Source organism: Aegilops tauschii, chromosome 3 (genome assembly GCF_002575655.3).
Source record: "Aegilops tauschii subsp. strangulata cultivar AL8/78 chromosome 3, Aet v6.0, whole genome shotgun sequence".
Classification (NCBI taxonomy): domain Eukaryota; kingdom Viridiplantae; phylum Streptophyta; class Magnoliopsida; order Poales; family Poaceae; genus Aegilops; species Aegilops tauschii.
The window spans coordinates 488,013,130-488,034,011 of NC_053037.3; the positions used below are offsets into that span (position 1 = coordinate 488,013,130).

The 20,882-nt window shown below is 42.2% G+C and overlaps 5 pseudogenes; all 5 read left to right on the forward strand.

The window, feature by feature from the left end:
• Positions 1 to 9,046: 9,046 nt before the first annotated feature.
• LOC123493400 (bZIP transcription factor ABI5 homolog) lies at positions 9,047 to 9,751 on the forward strand (annotated as a pseudogene).
• Positions 9,752 to 11,093: 1,342 nt separating this feature from the next.
• LOC109768318 (bZIP transcription factor ABI5 homolog) lies at positions 11,094 to 11,714 on the forward strand (annotated as a pseudogene).
• A 1,483-nt stretch (positions 11,715 to 13,197) lies between these two features.
• On the forward strand, positions 13,198 to 16,613 carry LOC109768317 (bZIP transcription factor ABI5 homolog; annotated as a pseudogene).
• A 1,058-nt stretch (positions 16,614 to 17,671) lies between these two features.
• Positions 17,672 to 20,012, forward strand: LOC123497729 (bZIP transcription factor ABI5 homolog; annotated as a pseudogene).
• On the forward strand, positions 19,793 to 20,638 carry LOC109768322 (bZIP transcription factor ABI5 homolog; annotated as a pseudogene).
• Positions 20,639 to 20,882: the final 244 nt, after the last annotated feature.

A 20,882-nucleotide genomic window follows, 5' to 3' on the forward strand; every position in this document is an offset into this window, starting at 1 on the left:
CTCGTGCTTTAATATGATGCGATGCAATGCATGTGGTCCATTTCTGGTGTGTGTGTGTGTGTGTGTGTGGAGGGGAGTCTTCGCCTTTGCTCACGGTTAGAGTTTAGTCATGTAGATGCACTTTACTGCGTCGGTGAAATTTGAGCCATTCAAATAATTTTTAAATCCAGTGAAATTTGAGCTATTCAAACACGGGATCCCGTTAGCCTTGACAGGTGGTCACCCATCACCATGCTTGGGTAGTCGATTCCCTTTCCCCTCCGCCACGGCTCGCTGCTTGAGGGTCCGGCTAGCTTTCAGTTGCGCTCCCTGGTTGGCCAACCATGACAGCTATCATCAACCTTTATGTTCTTACGGCTGTGTGTATCGGAGGCGAGGGGTGATCCTCTTTTTCTCAGAAAAATGCTCCTACACTTACCATGATTCGCCAATTGCTTGCAAGAACCTAATTGCCAAGTCTTAAAACAGTTAATGTGTGTGTGTGCGCGCTGATGGTAACAACAGGTGGTCGTGATTTTTTTTACAGCTGATGAAGAAGATGGAACCGTCAAAGGAGAACGTCAACGCCAAGAAGGGTGACGCCCTATCACGGCGCTACGGTAGCTGCATCTAGTGAACGGTGACCCGCCATTCAACTTCCATAGCCGTGCTAGTAGGAGGAGGAGGACATGAAATCTGGCTGTTTTGTGTGTTTGATGCAACTGCAGCAGCGACAATTGTGGTGTTGATAGTAGTTACCTTTTCTACTCAAAGCAGGATGATATATTAATTTACTATTGGTAACTAAAATCCATAAGGACCCATATATCAATGTTTATCTTGTCAAGCAAGTAAACTTGTGTTGTTGCTACTGTTTATAGGTGATGACGGGTTTGTCAGAAACTTCAGACAAATGGAACAAAAGAAAATTAGCAATATGTTGATGTGTACTCCGAAAGTCCCCTTCTACTTCTGAGCTTAATTATGTTCAGGATGAATATTAAATTCAAAAAAATGAAAAAGAAAACTTCAATAAATTTTGAATTTTTTTGGGTGTAAAATTTGACAAATGTTCTCGGTGCTTGCAAATTTCATCCCGAAATATCATTCGTGGAAGTCATGGCAAAAAACAGCACTCCAAAATGCTTTCGAAAATAGCATTTACGGAGTGTCGATTTTTGTTTTTTTTACCACGACTTCCAAGAATGTTATTTCAGGATAAAATTTGCAAGCATTGAGAACATTTTTCAAAGTTTGCATAAAAAAATTCAGATTTTTTTTTGATTTTTTTTACTTTTTTTGATAATACTGTTCATTAGAGAGCACATGAGCTCGGGGCCATACTTTGTGTCATGTGTACTCGCGCTTTAATATGATGCAATGCTATGTGTGTGGTCCATTTTCCGGTGTATGCTGGAGTCTTTGCCTTTGCTATCTTCTGAAGAAGTGGACATGACACATGAGTTGAGTTTGGTCACGTAGGTGCACTTTGTCGCGTAAGTGAAATTTCAGCCATTCAATAGTTATTAAATCCGATGAAATTTTAGCTATTCAAATCATGAAATCCCATGAGAGTTGATAGTAGTTAGCTTTTCTTTTCGACCAAATGTCAGCGTTTATCTAGTCAAGCAAGTGAACTTGTGTTGTTGTTACTATTTATATATAGGTGATGATGCGTTTGTCAGAAATATTAGACAAATGGAACAAAAGAAAGTTAGCAATATGTTGATGTGTACTCGCGCTTTAATATGACGCGATGCTATGTGTGTGGTCTATTTCGGAGGTGTGTGTGAGACTCTTCACCTTTTATCTCTTCTCAAGAAGTGGAGACACACGAGTTGAATTTAGTCACGTGGGCGCACTTTTTGTTTCGGTGAAAGCTATTCAAATAGTTTTTAAATCCAGTGGAATTTGAGCTATTCAAATAATCGGTCACGAGGGATTCCATGAGATTTGACGGTGGTCACCCATCGCAATGCTTGGGTAGTCGATCCCCTTTCCTCTCCATCGCGGCTCGCTGCTTGAGGGTCCGGTTGGCCTTTAGTTGTGCTCCCTTGTTGGGTAACCATGATGGCGAACATCAACCGTCATATTCTTATGGCTGTGAGAATCAGAGGCCAGGAGTGATCCTCCTTTTCTAAGAAAAAAAAAACTCCTACACTTACCATCATCTGCCAATTGCTTTCAACAACCCAATTGCCAAGTCTTAAACAATAGATGGGTGTGTGTTTATGGTAACACCCAGTGGTCGTGATTTTTTTACACCTGGAGTTGTTGATGATGGAACAGTCCAAGGAGAATGTCAATGCCAAGAAGGGTGGCGCCTTGTCGCAGCACTGCGACAACTCTTCTAGAGGACAGTGGAACGTCATTTAGCTTCCATTGTTATGCCGGTAGAAGGATGAAGAGGACCTGCATACTGGCCATCTTGTGTGCTTGATGCAACTACAACGACAATTGTTGTGTTGATAGTAGTTACCTTTTCTTTTTGAAGCGGGATGGTATAGTAATTTACTGGTAGTACCTGAAACCCATAAGGACCCAAATGTCAGTGTTTATCTGGTCAAACAAGTGAACTTGCATTGTTATTACTATTTATAGGTGATGAGGGGTTTGTCAGAAACTTCAGGCAAACGGAAGAAAACAAAATTAGCAATATTTTGATGTGCACTCGCGCTTTAATATGGTCTGATGCTATGTGTGTGGTCCAGTTCAGATGTGTGTGTGTTGGTATCTTCGCCTTTGCTTTCTTATGAAGAAGCGGAGATGATGCACGAGTTAATAACGTGGGCACACTTTGCCGCATCGGTGAAATATGAGCATTTAAATAGTTTTTAATCTAGTGAAATTTGAGCTATTCAAATCAATGGTCACGTGGGATCCGTTGAGACTTGACGGTGGTCACCCATTCCAATGCTTGGGTAGTCGATCCCCTTTCCCCTCCGTTGCGGCTCGCTTGAGGGTCCGACTAGCCTTTAGTTGTGCTCCGGGAAAATATCTAGTGCTACGGTCGATCTCATGATACGCTGCTCCAAGACCCCATGGTGTGTTGGATCTGCATGCAAGGGATGGGATCAACTCAGTTATCTTTTTACGTACACCCCCTTGGTACATTTGCGTCTTGCCCCCAGAAGGCCTTGCAAAATCACAACCGATCTGTACTGAACTGAGCATCCTTTTTTCTACTGAACTAAGCATCGTGGTGGGTCAGTTGCTCCTGCCAACATCTAGTGTCGATAAAAAGGGACAGATTAAGCAAACTTACACTAGATTATTAGGAAGCATTGCAAGCACACGTACAGAATTTATTTTCTGCAACAGATTTCTTCACTGAATGCAATAAAGAGATTGAGTGCAGATATGCTAATACTTTTTCAGGATGAGTTGCTCAATAAGTAGAAGTAGAAGAAATCATATTGCCACCTGTTTGCATTCCTGCCATCCTGAAAGCAGGACTATAGCAAGGCAATGGTAACACACTAGTCAAGACCACTATCTGATCACAAGGCAAGCTCAGAGAATCCATTCGTAGCATCAAAAGATCACTGGAAACAAAATCACTTCAACAAATAAAGGTGCACCACATGCTGACATCTGTCTTGTAGTACTTCACAAATTCACAAGAGTACCACATGGTGACCATACAATATAAATATTTACAAGAGTTAGTTCACAAATTTACAAAGCTAAACAATACAACTTTACTACAGACCACTTGATGAGTCTTACTCTTGTTGTACACAATCTAGTGGCGGGCACAAACCTGACAAAATCAACAATTAGAACCTAAAAAAACTTTTGAAAAAACCATACAACATTGATTATGAAGAATGTTTAAAACACTTTTGTGATACCAAATAACCTCCATGCATGCATGTCGCACATCTAATTCCCCTATTTATTTTGCTGTTTTCTTGACCTATAAGACCATGTAAATAAAAAACTTTGTTGCTTTACCACAACATGACATGCAAGACACAACCAAACGAGTTAGTCTGTTCCTGACATGTTATAATCGTGTCGTTTTTTGGCTGGCTGGTATTCCGAAATTCTGGTGGCTGGTCCATGAGTTAGTCAGCTCTATGTAGAAATTTATCTGTACTTGGCATGAAGAGAACATGTGTGTGAGGCTGACATTCTTACAAGTGAACGGACCTCTTAAGATGCTTGTCTCTCATGTCAAAACTTAGGTTACAAATGAACTGAATGCCTGCCTGCAAATGTTGTGGTGATGTGCTCACAAAATTAATGTCGCTACAGTAAATTAATGTCGCCACAAATCCAATATCATGGCATGCTTGGTGAAAATCAAATATGCAAACATTTATTTTGATATCAGCCGGCAACACTGCCGGAACATGACAAAAAAGTGAAGCTTAATTCTGCCAGGAATTAGCTATAATATGCAGAGGTGACGTAACAACTTTGAATGGCAAGAACTCGGACACCGGTACTAGACTACCCATACATAGATCAAGAAAATTTCTTGATGTACATTAGTTCTACACTAATCAGTGGCTCCACAACGATAGCTATATGCTAAAGGAAAAAAATAGCATAAAATAAAAATCACACTGATGAGAGGACCACCGATACATAGTCTGTTTTCAGAGCAAAAAATGCACATTTCAAGACATGCTTTCCTTTGCTTAAGTTTTACCTAATTTTCTCGAATGGCTGAAAGGATTGTCCTAGAAACAAAAAGAAAGTGTGATAGTTGGGGAAACATTTTTTTTACAGAGAGCTGGGGAAAAGATGAATCGATGAGGACGTACACAAGGAAGGGAAGGGATCGAAGACACATGAACTTCTCTGTGAATTGCTAAGTAACCAAGGGTGTTATTTGTTTATTCGCTAGAAGGAGGCGAGCCTATTCAATCCTGTCCTTACAGTCTGATCCCACGCACCAAACTGCCTCGGAGCAGCGTAGCATATTCTGGGCCGGAGCACCAGATATGCACTCGTTGTGCTCCCTAGTAGGCCAACCATGAGAGCGATCATCAACCCTCATACAATTAAGGATGTGTGCATGGGAGGCCAAAGGTGGTCCTCCTTTTCTAGGAAAAAAGCATCCTAAACTTACCATCATTTGCCAATTGCTTGCAACAACCTAATTGGCAAGTATTAAAACAGTTAATGTGTGCGCGCAGATGGTAACACGCTGTGGTCATGGTTTTTTTTATAGTTGGTGAAGAAGATGATTGAACAGTCCAAGGAGAATGTCAACGCCAAGAAGGGTGGCGCCCTGTCGCGGCAGCCGCGACAGCTGCATCTGGTGAACGGTGACCTGCCATTCAGCTTCCATAGTCATGCTGGCAGGAGGATGAGCAAAACTTGCATTCTGGCCTTTTTGTGTGTTTGATGCAACTACAACGACATTTGCGGTGTCGATAGTATAGTTAATTATCTATTCTTTTCAGAGCGGGGTGGTATAGTAATTTACTATAGTAGTACCTAAAACCCATAAGGGCCCAAATGTCAGCAAGTGAACTTGTGTTGTTACATTTTATAGGTGATGATGGGTTTGTTAGAAACATCAGTCAAACGGAAAAACAAAATCAGCAATATGTTGATATATACTCATGCTTTAATATGATGGGATGCTACGTGTGTGTTCCATTTTGGATGTGTGTGTGGGACTCTTCGCCTTTACTCTCTTCTGAAGAAGTGGAGATGACACACGAATTGAGTTAGTCACATAGGCACACTTTGCCGTGTGTTTGAAATTTGAGTTATTCAAATAGTTTTTAAATACAATGCAGTTTGAGCTATCAAATCAGTGGTCATGCGGGATCCCGCGAGACTTGACGGCTCGCAGCTCAAGGGTTCGACTAGCCTTGACATGCTCCCTGGTTGGCCAACCATGACACCGATCATCAACCTGCACACTCATATAGTTGTGTGCATCGGAGGCCAGGGGTGATCACACTTTTATTAGAAAAAACCCTCCTACACTTACCATCATTTGCCAATTGCTTACAAAAACCTAATTACCAAGTCTAAAACCAGTTAATGTGTGCGTGCTAATGGTAACACCCTGTGATCATGATATTCTTTACATCTCTTGGAGAAGATGATCTAACAGTCCAACGAGAACGTCAACGCCAAGAAGGGTGGCATCATGTCGCGGCACAGTGGCAACTACATCTGGTGAACGATGACCCACCTTTGAGCTTCCATAGCTGTGCTGGCAGGAGGATGAGGAGGACTTGCATTCTGGCCGTTTTGCGTGTTTGATGCAACCGCAGCAACAATTGTGGTGTTGATAGTAGTTACCATTTCTTTTCAGAGCGCGATGGTGTAGTAATTTCGTAGTAGTACCTTAAACCTGTAAGGACCCAAATTTCAGTGTTTAGCTGGTCAAGCAAGTGAACTTGAGTTGTTATTGTTTATAGGTGATGATGGATTTGTCAGAAACTTCAGATATCAAAAGAAAAGAAAATTAGTAATATGTTGATGTGTACTCGCGCTTTAGTATGATACGATATTATGTATGTGACCCATTTCGGATGTATGTGTGGGATTCTTCACCTTTGCTCTCTTATGAAGAAGTGGAGATGACATTTGAGCAATCAAATAGTTTTTAAATCTGGTGAAATTTGAGGTATTCAAATCAGTGGTTACGTGGGATCATGTGAGACTTTACAGTGGTCACCCATTGCAATGCTTGGGTAGTCGATACCCTTTCCCCTTTGTCGCGGCTCACTGTTTGAGGGTCCGGCTAGCCTTCAGTTCGGCTCCTGTTTGCCAACCATGACTGCGATCATCAACCCTCATACTTTTATAGCTGTGTGCATCGGAGGCCAGAGGTGATCCCCCTTTTCTCAGAAAAAACCCTCCCACACTTACCATCATTTTCCAACCGCTTTCTACAACCGAATTGCCAAGTCTTAAAAACGTTAATGTGAGCGTGCTGATGGTAACACCCTGTGGTCATGATTTTTTTACAGCTAGGGGAGAAGATGGTGGAATATTCCATGGTGAAAGTAAATGCCAAGAACGGTGGTGCCCTGTTGCTTCACTGTGGCAGCTGCATCTGGTGAATGCTGACCCACCGTTAAGCTTCCTTAGCTGATCTGGTAGGAGGATGAGGAGGACTTGCATTCTGTCCATTTTGTGTGTTTGATGCATCTACAACGACAATTGTGGTCTTGATTGTAGTTACCTCTTCTTTTTGGAGCGGGATGATATAATAATTTACTAGTAGTGCCTAAAATCCATAACAAGCCAAACGTCAGTGTATATCTGGTCAAGCAAGTGAACTTGTGTTGTTGTTACTATTAATAGGTGATGATGGGTTTGTCAGTAACTTCGGACGAAAGGAGCAAATAGAAATTAGCTATATGTTGATGTGTACTCGCGCTTTAATATGACGTGATGTTATGTGTGTGGTCCATTCTGTATGTGTGTGTGGGAGTCTTCGCCTTTGCTCCCTTCTGAAGAAGTGGAATGACACACGAGTTAAGTTTAGTCACGTAGTCGCACTTTGCCGCATTGGTGAAATTTGAGCAATTCAAATATTTTTTAAATCAAGTGACATTTGAGTTATTCCAATCAACGGTCACGCAAGATCCCGTTAGAATTGATGGTGGTCACCAATCGCAATGCTTGGTAGTCGATCCCCTTTCCCCTCCGCCGCGGCTCGTTGCTTGAGAGTCCGGCTAGCTTTCAGTTGTGCACCCTGGTTGGCAAACCATGACGGCGGTCATTGACCCTCATAATATTATGGATGTGTGCATCGAAGGCCAGGGGTGATCCTCCTTTTCTAAGAAAAATACCATCCTACACCAATCACAATTTGCCAATTCCTTCCAACAACTTAATGCCATGTTTGCCAAAGTTAATATATGCGTGCTGAAGAAAATACCTTCTGGTCATGATTTTTTTACAACCGGTGGAGAAGATGGCGGAATAGTCCAAGGAGAACGCCAACACCAAGAAGGGTGGCGCTCTCTTGCGGCACTGCGGTAGCTGCATCTGGTGAATGGTGACTTGACATTCAACTTCTACAACCGTGCCAGCAGGAGGACCGACATGACTTGCATTCTAGCTGTTTTGTGTTTTTGATGGAGCCACAGCAACAATTCTGGTGTTGATAGTAGTTACCTCTTTTTTGGAGCGAGATGGTATAGTAATTTACTAGTAGTACCTACAACCCATAAGGAACAAAATGTTAGTATTTATGTGGTCAAGCGAGTGAACTTGTGTTGTTCTTACTGTTAATAGATGATGATGGGTTTGTTAGAAACTTTGAACAAATGGAACAAAAGGAGATTAGCAATATGTTGACGTGTACTTGAGTTTTAAAATGACGTGATGCTATGTGTGTGGTCCATTTCAGGTATGTGTGCGGGAGTCTTCAACTTTCCTCTCTTGTGAAGAAGTGGAGATGACACACGGCTTGAGTTTAGTCAAGTAGGCACACTTTGCCGCGGCAGGGAAATTTTAGTCATTCTAACAGTTCTTAAATCTAGTGAAATTTGAGCTATTCAAGTCAGTGGGGTCACGTGGGATCCCTTGAGACTTGTCGGTGCTCACCCATCGTAATGCTTGGGTAGTCGATCCACTTTCCCCCTCCGTCGTGACTTGCTGCTTGGTGGTCTGACTAGCCTTCAGTTGCGCTCACTCGTTGGCCAACCATGATAGCGATCGTCAACCCTCATACTCTTATGGCTGTGTGCATCGGAGGCCAGGGGTGATCCTTCTTTTCCAAAAAAAACCCTCCCACACTTACCATAATTTGCTAATTGCTAGCAACAACATAATTGCTAAGTCTTAAAATAATTAATGTGAGCGTGCTGATGGTAATACCTTGTGGTCTTGATTTTCTTTATAGCTAGTGGAGAAGATGATGGAATAGTCCAAGGAGAACGTCAACGCCAAGAAGGGTGGCGCCCTGTCGCGGCGCTGTGGTTGTGAACGTTTGGCGCTTTGGCAGCACCCTATGTATCCAGTACGAGACGAACTATCTACTCTCAATCTATCTATCTATCTATAGCTTACCTTTTTCATCAATCACGTGAATATAACAACGACTATCTAATGCTTTAATTGATGCTGATCTCTTGCATGCGGCAGGCTATAAAAAGGGGGCGCAACGCACCAGACTGAACCATACACCACAGGCAAGAGCATACGTAGAGACCACAGTGGACAGATAGGATGGCATCGGAGATGAGCAAGGACGTGAAGTTCTCCAAGGAAGAAGTCACCTCACAGCCGTGCATTCTCAAAGGGCCGGAGTAGACGGTTGCGCCGTCACGGCAGTCTTCAATCTTCACGCGGCGAGCTGCAATACTTGGTGTGCGAGGCGGGGCGCAATTTTGGGTCCATGAACATGGACGAGTTCATGAGCAGCATATGGAACGTCGAGGAGTTCCAAGCGGCAATTGGCGGTGGCTTGGTGGGCATGGAGGAGGCTCGTGTGGTGGGTGCTGGTGGAAGCGGTGGTGGCGTGGATGCAAGTGCAAGTGGCCTATGCCAGTAGGGGTCCTTCTCGTTGCCTCCCCCGCTATGCCAGAAGACGGTGGAGGGGGTGTGGGCTAACATCGACAAGGAGCCCCGACCAGTGCATGCCCACCCTCATGTCGCGCGTCCCTCACCGTAGCTTCCTGTCCATCCAACGGTAGGGAATGGCAGAAAGTCTTTTTGCGCGGTGATGCAACCTAGCGGCAACAAATCCGCCATTGATTGCCCGCGTCAAGATACGTGCAGGTGGGACCACTTTACTCTCATTTTCTGCTATACACTAGTATGCATCATCAAAATATAGCTAGTTGTCCCATTATTTGTCTTTGGCATGGATGCATTGTAGAAATATGATAATGTGCTCTATCTATCTCTCTCTCTCTCTTTGGTTAAATCCACCCTTTTATTTCACCTTTACTAAATTAAATCGTCCCTATCTTTTAAACCATAAGTTCCTATTTCAATTTTTTTATTTGAACTCCTGGCGCCAAGGCCTTTTACACAAGACCGATCTTGAATACATTCGAACACATTTAAATTTCAATGTTTGACAATCCATATGTGAACAAACCTACATCACTAGAAAGTTTTTAAAACACTATTTCAACAGAAATATGTAAAACCATCATATTTTACTAGAAACCTATGACTTTTTGAAATGTGTAACACTATTTCAAGTGAAAATGTTTTTCAAAAAATGTGCAATTAAAATTTGTGTGATTTTTGTGAAATAGACCTGTGAAATGTAACATGTAGGTTCTAAATTGTGAAAGACTCCAAAGTAAGTGAAAAGTTGAGTCACTTATCTTGGGACGGAGGGAGTAGTAACCACAAAATTTGGAACTGATTTTTTGAAACAGTGAAATATGTTTTTTTAGAAAAATATGTAACTAAAATAGATGTGACTTTTGTGAAACATGAGAGTGAAATGTAAAAATGTAGGTTCTGCATTGTGAAATATTAACCACAACATGTAAAATTATAATGTATAAATGTGAAACTGATTATTTCAAAAAAGTGAAATGTGTTTTACAAAATGTGTAACTAAAATATATGTGATTTTTGTGAAACATGATAGTGAAATGTAAAAAGTAGGTTCAGAATTGTGAAAATATTAACCACAAATGTGAAATTACAATGTACAAATGTGAACTGATTATTTGAAAAACATTGAAATATGTTTTTTTTCAAAAATATGTAATTGAAATATATGTGAAATTGTAATGTATCATTGTGAAATAGATTATTTTGACATGTAAAATATATGTTCAAATTTAAATATGGTTAAAAATTATTCAAGTTTGATCTCATTTTAAAGGTTTTGGCACAAGGAGTTCAAATATAAAAAAATTCACAAATGAATATATGGTTTAAAAGATATGGTTGTTTTAAATGAGCTAAGGAGGAAGAAATGGTTGGATTTATTGTGTGGGATAAGAAAAAGTGACTGTGCCACACTGTCATGCGTGCATGTGAAGTACACTAGTGGGGGCCAACTGTTGAAGAGTGAGAGTGGAAATACGAAGATGGGAAATCCAGAAAAGAAATGTAATACAAAGATACTTGGCCCACATAGTGTTAGATGGCAGCTCCCTATTGGACACCACATTGCCGGTAGGTAGCGCAACCACGCAATTTTACATTTCATGGGGAATGGCGGTTCAGTTGTGGGCATGGTCCGGGGATTTGGTGTTGGCGGCCTAGCGCCTGTGCCGGTCGGCATGGTCCATGGACAAATGAACACCGCGCGGCAGGGGCAGCAGCCTGGCCCAATGATGTACCCGATGGCACCGACCAACGCCATGTTCCCAGTGATGGGCAACGACATGGGGTTCGTCCCCAATGGGTACGCAGGGATGGACGTTGTGACGCCGGCACCACCTCCTCTAGGTGGGGTAGGTATCATGAGCCCCGGGTCGTCAGACGGGAGGAGTGCCATGACACAGGCTGACATGATGAACTGCATGGGCGACAGAGCGATGATGGAAAACTGCGATGCCCCGGAGGATCAGTCCTGCAAGAGGAGCATCGAGCGTCGCCACTGCCGTATGATCAAGAATCGTGAGTCATGCACGATCGTGTGCCAGGAAATAGGTACTTACCTTGCTGCCAAAATTGTTCGTTTTTATGCAATGCCATTTCTGCAATGGTGGTAACAAGGTTGGTGACACATACACACTCTGCCTTTGGTAATCCTATAGGCTTATACTGTGGAGCTTGAAGCTGAACTGAACCACCTCCAGGAGGAGAAAGCTCGTCTGAAAGCTGAGGAGGTACAGAGCTGTTGACCAGTGAAAACCATGAGAAAATTCAGTTTTCTTATTCATTTTAGTTCTTACCGTTACAAAACTGTATCGTTGTTTTGTTGCAGAAGACGATCCCATTGACCAAGAAAAAAACGTTTCGTACATTTTCCCACCATCGCGTGGAAATCCTCCTACACCCGCCATCACTTGCCAATTGCTTGTAACAATTTAATTGCTAAATCTTAACACAGTCAATGTGTGCGTGCTGATGAAACCACCTTGTGTTCGTGATCTTTTTTTCTTACAGCTGGTGGAGAAGATGATGGAACAGTCCAAGGAGAACGTGAACTCCAAGAAAGGTGGTGTCCTATCGTGGCGCAACAGAAGCTGCATCTGGTGAACGGTGAGCCGCCATTCAGCTTCCATAGTCGTGCAGGAAGGAGGATGAGAATGAATTGTGGTGCTGATAACAATTACCTTTCATTTTTGGAGTGGGGTGGTATAGTAATTTATTACTAGTAGCTAAAACCCATAAGGACCTAAATGTGAGTGTTTATCTAGTCAAACAAGTGAACTTGTGTTGTTGTTACTATTTATAGGTATATGTGTTTGTCAGAAGCTTCAGACAAATGGAACAAAAGAAAATTAGCAACATGTTGATGTGTACTCGTGCTTTAATATGATGCGATGCAATGTGTGTGGTCCATTTCTGATGTGTGTGTGTGAGCCTTCGCCTTTCCTCTCTTGTGAAGAAGTGGAGATGGTACAAGAGTTGAGTTTAGTCACGTAGGCACACTTTGTCGCATCAGTGAAATTTTAGTCATTCAAATAGTTCCTTAATCTAGTGAAATTTGAGCTATTCAAATCAGTGGTCGCGCGGGATCCCTTGAGACTTGTCGGTGGTCACCCATCGTAATGCTTGGGTAGTCGATCTACTTTCCCCCTCTGTCATGACTTCCTGCTTGATGGTCCGACTAGCCTTCAGTTGCGCTCCCTCGTTGGCCAACCATGATAGCTATAATCAACCCTCATACTCTTATGGCTATGTGCATCGGAGGCCAGGGGTGATCCTTCTTTTCTAAGATAAAAAATCCTCCCACACTTACCATAACTTGCCAATTGCTTGCAACAACATAATTGCCAAGTCTTAAAACAGTTGATGTGAGCGTGCTAATGGTAACACCTTATGGTCTTGACTATTTTTATAGCTGGGGGAGAAGATGATGGAATAGTCCAAGGAGAACGTCAACACCAAGAAGGTGATGCCCTATTGCAGTGCTGCGGTAGCTGCATCTTGTGAACGTTTGGCGCACCCTATCTATCCAGTAAGAGACGAACTATCTACTCTGCATCTATCTATCTATAGCCCACCTTTTTCATCAATCACATGAATTTAGTAGTTATCTAATGCTTTAGTTGATTCTTATATCTTGCATGCGGCAGGCTATAAATAGGGTGGCGCGGCGCACAAGACTGAACCACACACCACAAGCGTGCTAGAGCGTACGCAGAGACTATAGTGCAGAGATAGGATGTCGGAAGAGATGAGCCAGGATGTGAAGTTCTCCGAGGAAGAAGTCACCTCACACCCGCGCATTCTCGAAGGTGAGGAGTAGATGGTTGCGACGGCGCTGCAGTCTTCGATCTTCCGCTGACGCTGGACAAGCTGCAATACTCGGTGTGCGAGGTGGGCGGAATTTTGGGTCCATCAACATGGACGAGTTCATGAGCAACATATGGAATGTCGAGGTGTTCCAAGCGGCTATCGGCGGTGGCTTGGTGGGCATGGAGGAGGCTGCTGGTGGAAGCGGAGGTGGTGGGGATGCAGGAGGAAGTGGCGTATGCCGGCAGGGGTCCTTCTCCTTGCCTCCCCCGCTGCGCCGGAAGACAGTGGAGGAGGTGTGGGCTGGGATCAATAGGGAGCCCCGACCGGTGCATGCCCAGCCTCAGGTCGCGCGTCCCTCATCGCAGCTTCCTGCCCATCCAACGGTGGGGAATGGCAGAAAGTCTTTTTACGCGGTGATGCTACCTAGCGACGACAAATCCGCCATTCATTGCTCGCATCAAGATGCGTGCAGGTGGGACCACTTTATTCTCATTTTCTGCCATACACTAGTATACATCATCAAAATATAGCTAGTGGTCCCCATTATTTATCTTTGGCATGGATGCATGGCAGAAATATAACAATGTGCTCTCTCTCTCCCTCTCCCTCTATCTTGTTAAATCCAACCTTTTATTTCACCTTTACTAAATTAAATCGTCCCTATCTTTTAAACCATAAGTTCCTATTTGATTTTTTTATATTTAACTCCTTGTGCCAAGGCCTTTTAAACAAGACTGATCTTGAATACATTCGAACACATTTAAATTTCAACATTTCACATTCCATATGTGAACCAAACCTATATAACTAGAAATTTTTTAAAACACTATTTCCACAGAAATATGTAAAACCATCATATTTTACTAGAAACCTAAGACGTTTTGAAATGTGTAAAAGTTTATTTCAAGAGAGTGAAAATGTTTTTTGAAAAACATGCAATTGAAATATATGTGATTTTTGTGAAATAGACCTGTGAAATGTAACATGTAGGTTTTGAATTGTGAAATAATCCATCCATCCCAAAATAAGTGACTCAACTATATAATAACTTAGTACTAAAGGCAGTACAAAGTTGAGTCAGTTATTTTGGGACGAAGGGAATAGTAACCACAAAATGTGGAATCGATTTTTTGAAAGAGTGGAATATGTTTTTTTTCACAAATGTGTAACTACAATAGATGATATTTTTGTGAAACATGACAGTGAAATGTAAGAATGTAGGTTTTGAATTGTGAAATACTAACCACAAAATGTGAAATTATAATGTATAAATGTGAAACTGATTATTTCAAAAGAGTGAAATATGTTTTTTAAAAATGTGTAACTAAAATATATTTGATTTTTGTGAAGCATGTTAGTGAACTGTAGAAAGTAGGTTCTGAATTGTGAAAATATTAACCACAAATGTGAAATTACAATGTATAAATATGAAACTGATTATTTCAGAAGAGTGAAATAAGCTTTTTCAAACATATGTAATTGAAATTTATGTGATTTTCCTTAACCAAGCCAGTCCGAAGTGAAATGTAGGTTCTAAAATATGAAAGAGTAACTACAGAAAGTGAAATTCTATTGTGTCATTTGTGAAACTGATTTTTTGAACATGTGTAATAGTTTATTTCAACACAGTGAAATATGTTATTTGAAAAATGTGCAATTTAATTAGGTGTTTATTTGTGAAGCAAGCCTCTGAAAAGTGAAATGTAGGTTCTGGATTGTGCAATAGCCACTACAGAAAGTGAAATTGTAGTGTATCATTGTGAAATAGATTATTTTGACATGTGAAATATATGTTCAAATTTAAATATGGTTAAAAATATTCAATTTTGATTTCATTTTAAAGGTTTTGGCACACAGAGATCAAGTATAAAAAAGTTTCACAAATTAATATATGGTTCAAAAGATATGGATGTTTTAAATTAGCCAAGGAGGAAGAAATGGTTGGATTTATTGTGTATGGTTGGATTTATTGTGTGGGAGAAGAAAAAGTGCTCGTGACACACTGTCATGCATGCATGTGAAGTACACTAGTGGCGGCCAACTGTTGAAGAGTGAGAGTGGAAATACGAAGATGGGAAATCGAGAAAAGAAATGTAATACAAAAATACTTGGCCCATATAGTGTTGGATGGCAGCTCCCTATTGGACACCTCCTCGCTGGTAGGTAGCGCAACCGCACAATTTTACATTTCAGGGGGAATGGCAGTTTGGTTTTCGCCAACGACCGGCAGGGGACGCTCAGAGAGAGATGCTGTAGCAGTTCCTTGTCCAGGACGGCGTCATCCGGGGATCTGGCGCCGGTGGCCACGCGCCTGTGCCGGCTGGCATGGCCATGGACAGATAAACCCCGTGCAGCAGGGGCAGCAGCTTGGCCCAATCATGTACCCGATGGCACCGACCAAGGACATGTTCTCGGTGATGGGAGACGACATGGGGTTCGTCCCCAACGGGTACGCAGGGATGGCTGTGATGCCTCCACCACCACCTCCTCAAGGTGGGAGGGTATCGTGAGCCCCGGGTCGTTGGGCGGGAGGAGCGCTAAGACGCAGGCTGACATGATGAACTGCATGGGCGACGGAGCAATGATGGAGAATGGCGACGCCCTGGAGGATCAGTCCTCCAAGAGGAGAATCATGCATCGCCACCGCCGCATGATCAAGAATCATGAGTCAGCCGCACGATCACGTGCTAGGAAGAGGTACTTACCTTGCTGCCAAAATTGTTGGTTTTTATGCAATGCCATTTCTGCAATGGTGGTAATAAGGTTGGTGACACATTCACACTCTGTCTTTGTTAATCCTACAGTCTTATACCGTGGAGCTTGAAGCTGAACTGAATCACCTCAAGGAGGACAAAGCTCGTCTGAAAGCTGAGGAGGTACAGAGCTGTTGAGTAGTGAAAACCATGAGAAAATTGAGTTTTCTTATTCTTTTTAGTTCTTGTCGTTACTAAACTATATCATTGTTTTGTTGTAGAAGACAATTTTGTTGACCAAGAAAAAAATGTTACGTACATTTTCCCACCATCACATGGTAATCCTCCTACACTCGCCATCACTTGCCAACTGCTTGTAACAATCGAATTGTTAAGTCTTAACACAGTTAATGTGTGCGTGCTGATAAAACCACCTCGTGTTCTTGGTCTTTTTTTCCTACGCTGGTGGAGAAGATGATGGAACAGTCCAAGGAGAAAGTGAACGCCAAGAAAGGTGGCACCCTATCGCGGCGCAACAGAAGCTGCATCTAGGGAATGGTGATCCGCCATTAAGCTCCCATTGCCGTGCTAGCATGAGTATGAGAATGAATTATGGTGTTGATAACAGTTACCTTTCCTTTTCGGAGAGGGGTGGTATAGTAATATACTAGTAGTAGCTAAAACCCATAAGGACCCAATTGTGAGTGTTTATCTAGTCAAGCAAGTGAAATCGTGTTGTTGTTACTGTTTATAGGTATATGTTTTTGTCAGCAGCTTCAAACAAACGCAGCAAATGAATGTTAGGAATGTGTTGATATGTACTTGCTCTTTAATATGATGAGATGCAATGTGTGTGGTCCATGTGTGTGTGGGAGTCTTCGCCTTTCCTCTCTTGTGAAGAAGTGAAGATGACACACGAGTTGAGTTTAGTCACCTAGGCACACTTTGCCGCGGCGGCGGAATTTTAGTCATTCAAATAGTTCTTAAATCTAGTGAAATTTAAGCTATTCAAATCAGTGGTCACGCGGGATCCCTCGATACTTGTCGGTGGTCACCCATCGTAATGCTTGGGTAGTCGATCCACTTTCCCCCCTCCGTCATGATTTCCTGCTTGATGGTCCGACTAGCCTTTAGTTGTGCTCCCTCGTTGGCCAACCATGATATCCATCATCAACCCTCATACTCTTATGGCTGTGTGCATCGGAGGCCAGGGGTGATCCCTCTTTTCTAAGAAAAAAAACCTCCCACACTTACCATAATTTTCCAATTGCTTGCAACAACATGATTGTCAAGTCTTGAAACAGTTAATGTGAGCGTGCTGAGGGTAACACCTTTTGGTCTTGATTTTTTTATAGTTGGTAGAGAAGATGATGGAATAGTCCATGGAGAACGTCAACACCAAGAAGGGTGGCGCCCTGTCATGGCGTTGCGGTAGCTGCATCTTGTGAATGTTTGGCACTTTGGCAGCACCCTATCTATCCAGTACGAGACGAGCTATCTACTCTGTATCTATCTATCTATAGCTCACCTTTTTCATCACTGACATGAATTTAATAGCTATCTAATGCTTTAATTGATGTTTATCTCTTGCATGCGGCAGGCTATAAATAGGGTGGTGCGGCGCACAAGACTGAACCACACATCACAAGGAAGAGCGTACATAGAGACCATAGTGGAGAGATAGGATGGCGTCAGAGATGAGCAAGGACGTGAAGTTATCCGAGGGAGAAGTCACCTCACACCCGCGCATTCTCGAAGGTGAGGAGCAGATGGTTGCGCCGATGCTGCAGTCTTTGATCTTCGCATTGATGCTGGATGAGCTGCAATAATCGGTGTGCGAGCTGGGGCGCAATTTTGGATCCATGAACATGGACGAGTTCATGAGCAACATATGGAATGTCGAGGAGTTCCAAGAGACTATCGGCGGTGGCCCTGTGGGCATGCAGGAGGCTCCTGCGGTGGGTGATGGTGGAAGCGGAGGTGACGGGGATGCAAGAGGAAGTGGCCTATGCCGGCAGGGGTACTTCTCCTTGCCTCCTCCGCTGTGCCAGAAGACGATGGAGGAGGTGTGGGATGAGATCAACAAGGAGCCCCGACCGGTGCATGCCCAGCCTTACGTCGTCCGTTCCTCACCGCAGCTTCCTGTCCAGAGAATGATGGGGAATGGAAGAAAGTCTTTTTGCGTGGTGATGCTACCTAGCGGCAACAAATCCGCCATTGATTGCTCGCGTCAAGATGCGTGCAGGTGGGACCACTTTATTCTCATTTTCTGCTATACACTAGTATACATCATCAAAATATAGCTAGTGGTCCCCATTATTTGTCTTTGGCATGGATGCATGGCAGAAATATGACAGTGTGTGCTCTCTCTCTCTCCCCCTCTCTGGTTAAATCCAACCTTTTATTTCACCTTTACTAAATTAAATCGTCCCTATCTTTTAAACCATAATTTCCTATTTTATTTTTGTGTATATATTTGAACTCCTAGCGCCAAGGCCTTTTAAACAAGTCCAAGCATGAATACATTCGAACACATTTAAATTTCAACATTTCACATTCCATATGTGAACCAAACATATATAACTAGAAAATTTTTAAAACACTATTTCCACAAAAATGTGTAAAACCATCATATTTTACTAGAAACCTATGACTTTTTGAAATGTGTAATAGTTTATTTCAAAAGAGTGAAAATATTTTAAAAAAAAATATGCAATTGAGATATATGTGCTTTTTGTGAAACAGAGTTACGAAATGTAACATGTAGGTTCTGAATTGTGAAATAATCCCTCCGTCCCAAAATAAGTGACTCAACTTTACACTATCTTAGTACTAAAGCCAGTACAAAGTTGAGTCAGATATTTTGTGACGAAGGGAGTAGGAACAACAAAATGTGAAATTGATTTGCTGAAAGAGTGGAATATGTTTTTTAAAATGTGTAACTAAAATAGATATGATTTTTGTGAAACATGACAGTGAAATGTAAAAATGTAGGTTCTGAATTGTGAAATACTAACCACAAAATGTGAAATTATAATGTATAAATGTGAAACTGATTATTTCAAAAGAGTGAAATATGTTTTTTTTAAATGTGTATATGTGATTTTTGTGAAACATGTTAGTGAAATGTAAAAAGTAGGTTCTGAATTGTGAAAATATTAACCACAAATGTGAAATTACAATGTATAAATGTGAAACTAATTATTTCAAAAGAGTGAATAAGTTTTTTCAAACATTTGTAATTGAAATATATGTGATTTTCCTGAACCAAGCCCGTCTGAAGTGACATGTAGGTTCTGAATTATCAAAGAGTAACTACAGAAAGTGAAATTCTATTGTGTCGTTTGTGAAACTGATTGTTTGAACATGTGTAATAGTTTATTTCAAAAGAGTGAAAAATGTGCAATTTAATTAGGTGTTTTTTTGTGAAGCAAGCTCATGAAAAGTGAAATGTAGGTTCTGAATTGTGCAATAGCCACTACAGAAAGTGAAATTGTAGTGTATCATTGTGAAATAGATTATTTGGCATGTGAAATATATGTTCAAATTTAAATATGGTTAAAAAATATTCAAGTTTGATCTCATTTTAAAGGTTTGGGCATACCGAGTTCAAATATAAACAAATTCACAAATGAATATATGGTTTAGAAGATATGGATGTTTTATATTAGCTAAGGAGGAAGAAATTGATGGATTTATTGTGTGGGAGAAGAAAAAGTGATTCTGCCACACTGTCATGCATGCATGTGAAGTACACTAGTGGGGGCCAAGTGTTGAAGAGTGAGAGTGGAAATACGTAGATGGGAAATCCAGAAAAGAAATGTCATACAAAGATACTTGGACCACGTAGTGTTAGATGGCAGCTCCCTATTGGACACCACCTTGCTGGTAGGTAGCGCAACTGCGCAATTTTACATTTCGAGGGGAATGGCAGTTCGGTTGCGGCTAATGACCAGCAGGGGACGCTCGGAGAGACGACGCTGTAGCAGTTCCTTGTCAATGCCAATGTGGTCTAGGGGTTTGGCACCAGTGGCCAAGCGCTTGTGTCGGTCGGCATGGTCCATGGACATACGAACCCCGGGCAGCAGGGGCAGCAGCCTGGCCTAATGATGTACCCGATGGCACCGACCAATGACATGTTCTCGGTGATGGGCAACGACATGGGGTTCATCCCCAATGGGTACACAGGGATGGCTGTGGTGCCTCCGCCACCAACTCCTCAAGGTGTGGTGGGTATCATGAGCCCCTGATCGTCGGACGGGAGGAGCGCCATGACGCAGGCTGACATGATGAACTACATGGGCGACGGAGCGATGATGGAGAACGGCGATGCCCCAGGGGATCAGTCCTCCAAGACGAGCATCGAGCATCGCCACCACTGCATTGTCAAGAATCATGAGTCAGCCGAACGATCGCGTGCTAGGAACATGTACTTACCTTGCTGCCAAAATGGTTTGCTTTTATGCAACGCCATTTTTGCAATAGTGGTAACAAGCTTGGTGACATGTACACACTCCATCTTTGATAATCATACATGCTTATATTGTGGAGCTTGAAGCTGAACTGAACCACCTCAAGGAGGATAAAGCTCGTCCGAAAGCTGAGTAGGTACAGAGCTATTGACCAGTGAAAAAAATGAGAAAATTCAGTTTTCTTATTCTTTTAAGTTCTTACCGTTAACTAAACTGTGTCACTGTTTTGTTGCAGAAGACGATTTTGTTGACCAAGAAAAGAAATGTTACGTACATTTTCCCACCATCGCGTGGCAATCCTCCTACACTTGCCATCACTTGCCAACTGCTTGTAACAATCTAATTGCTAAGTTTAACACAGTTAATGTGTGTGTGTGTGTGCTGATAAAACCACCTTGTGTTCTTGATCTTTTTTCTT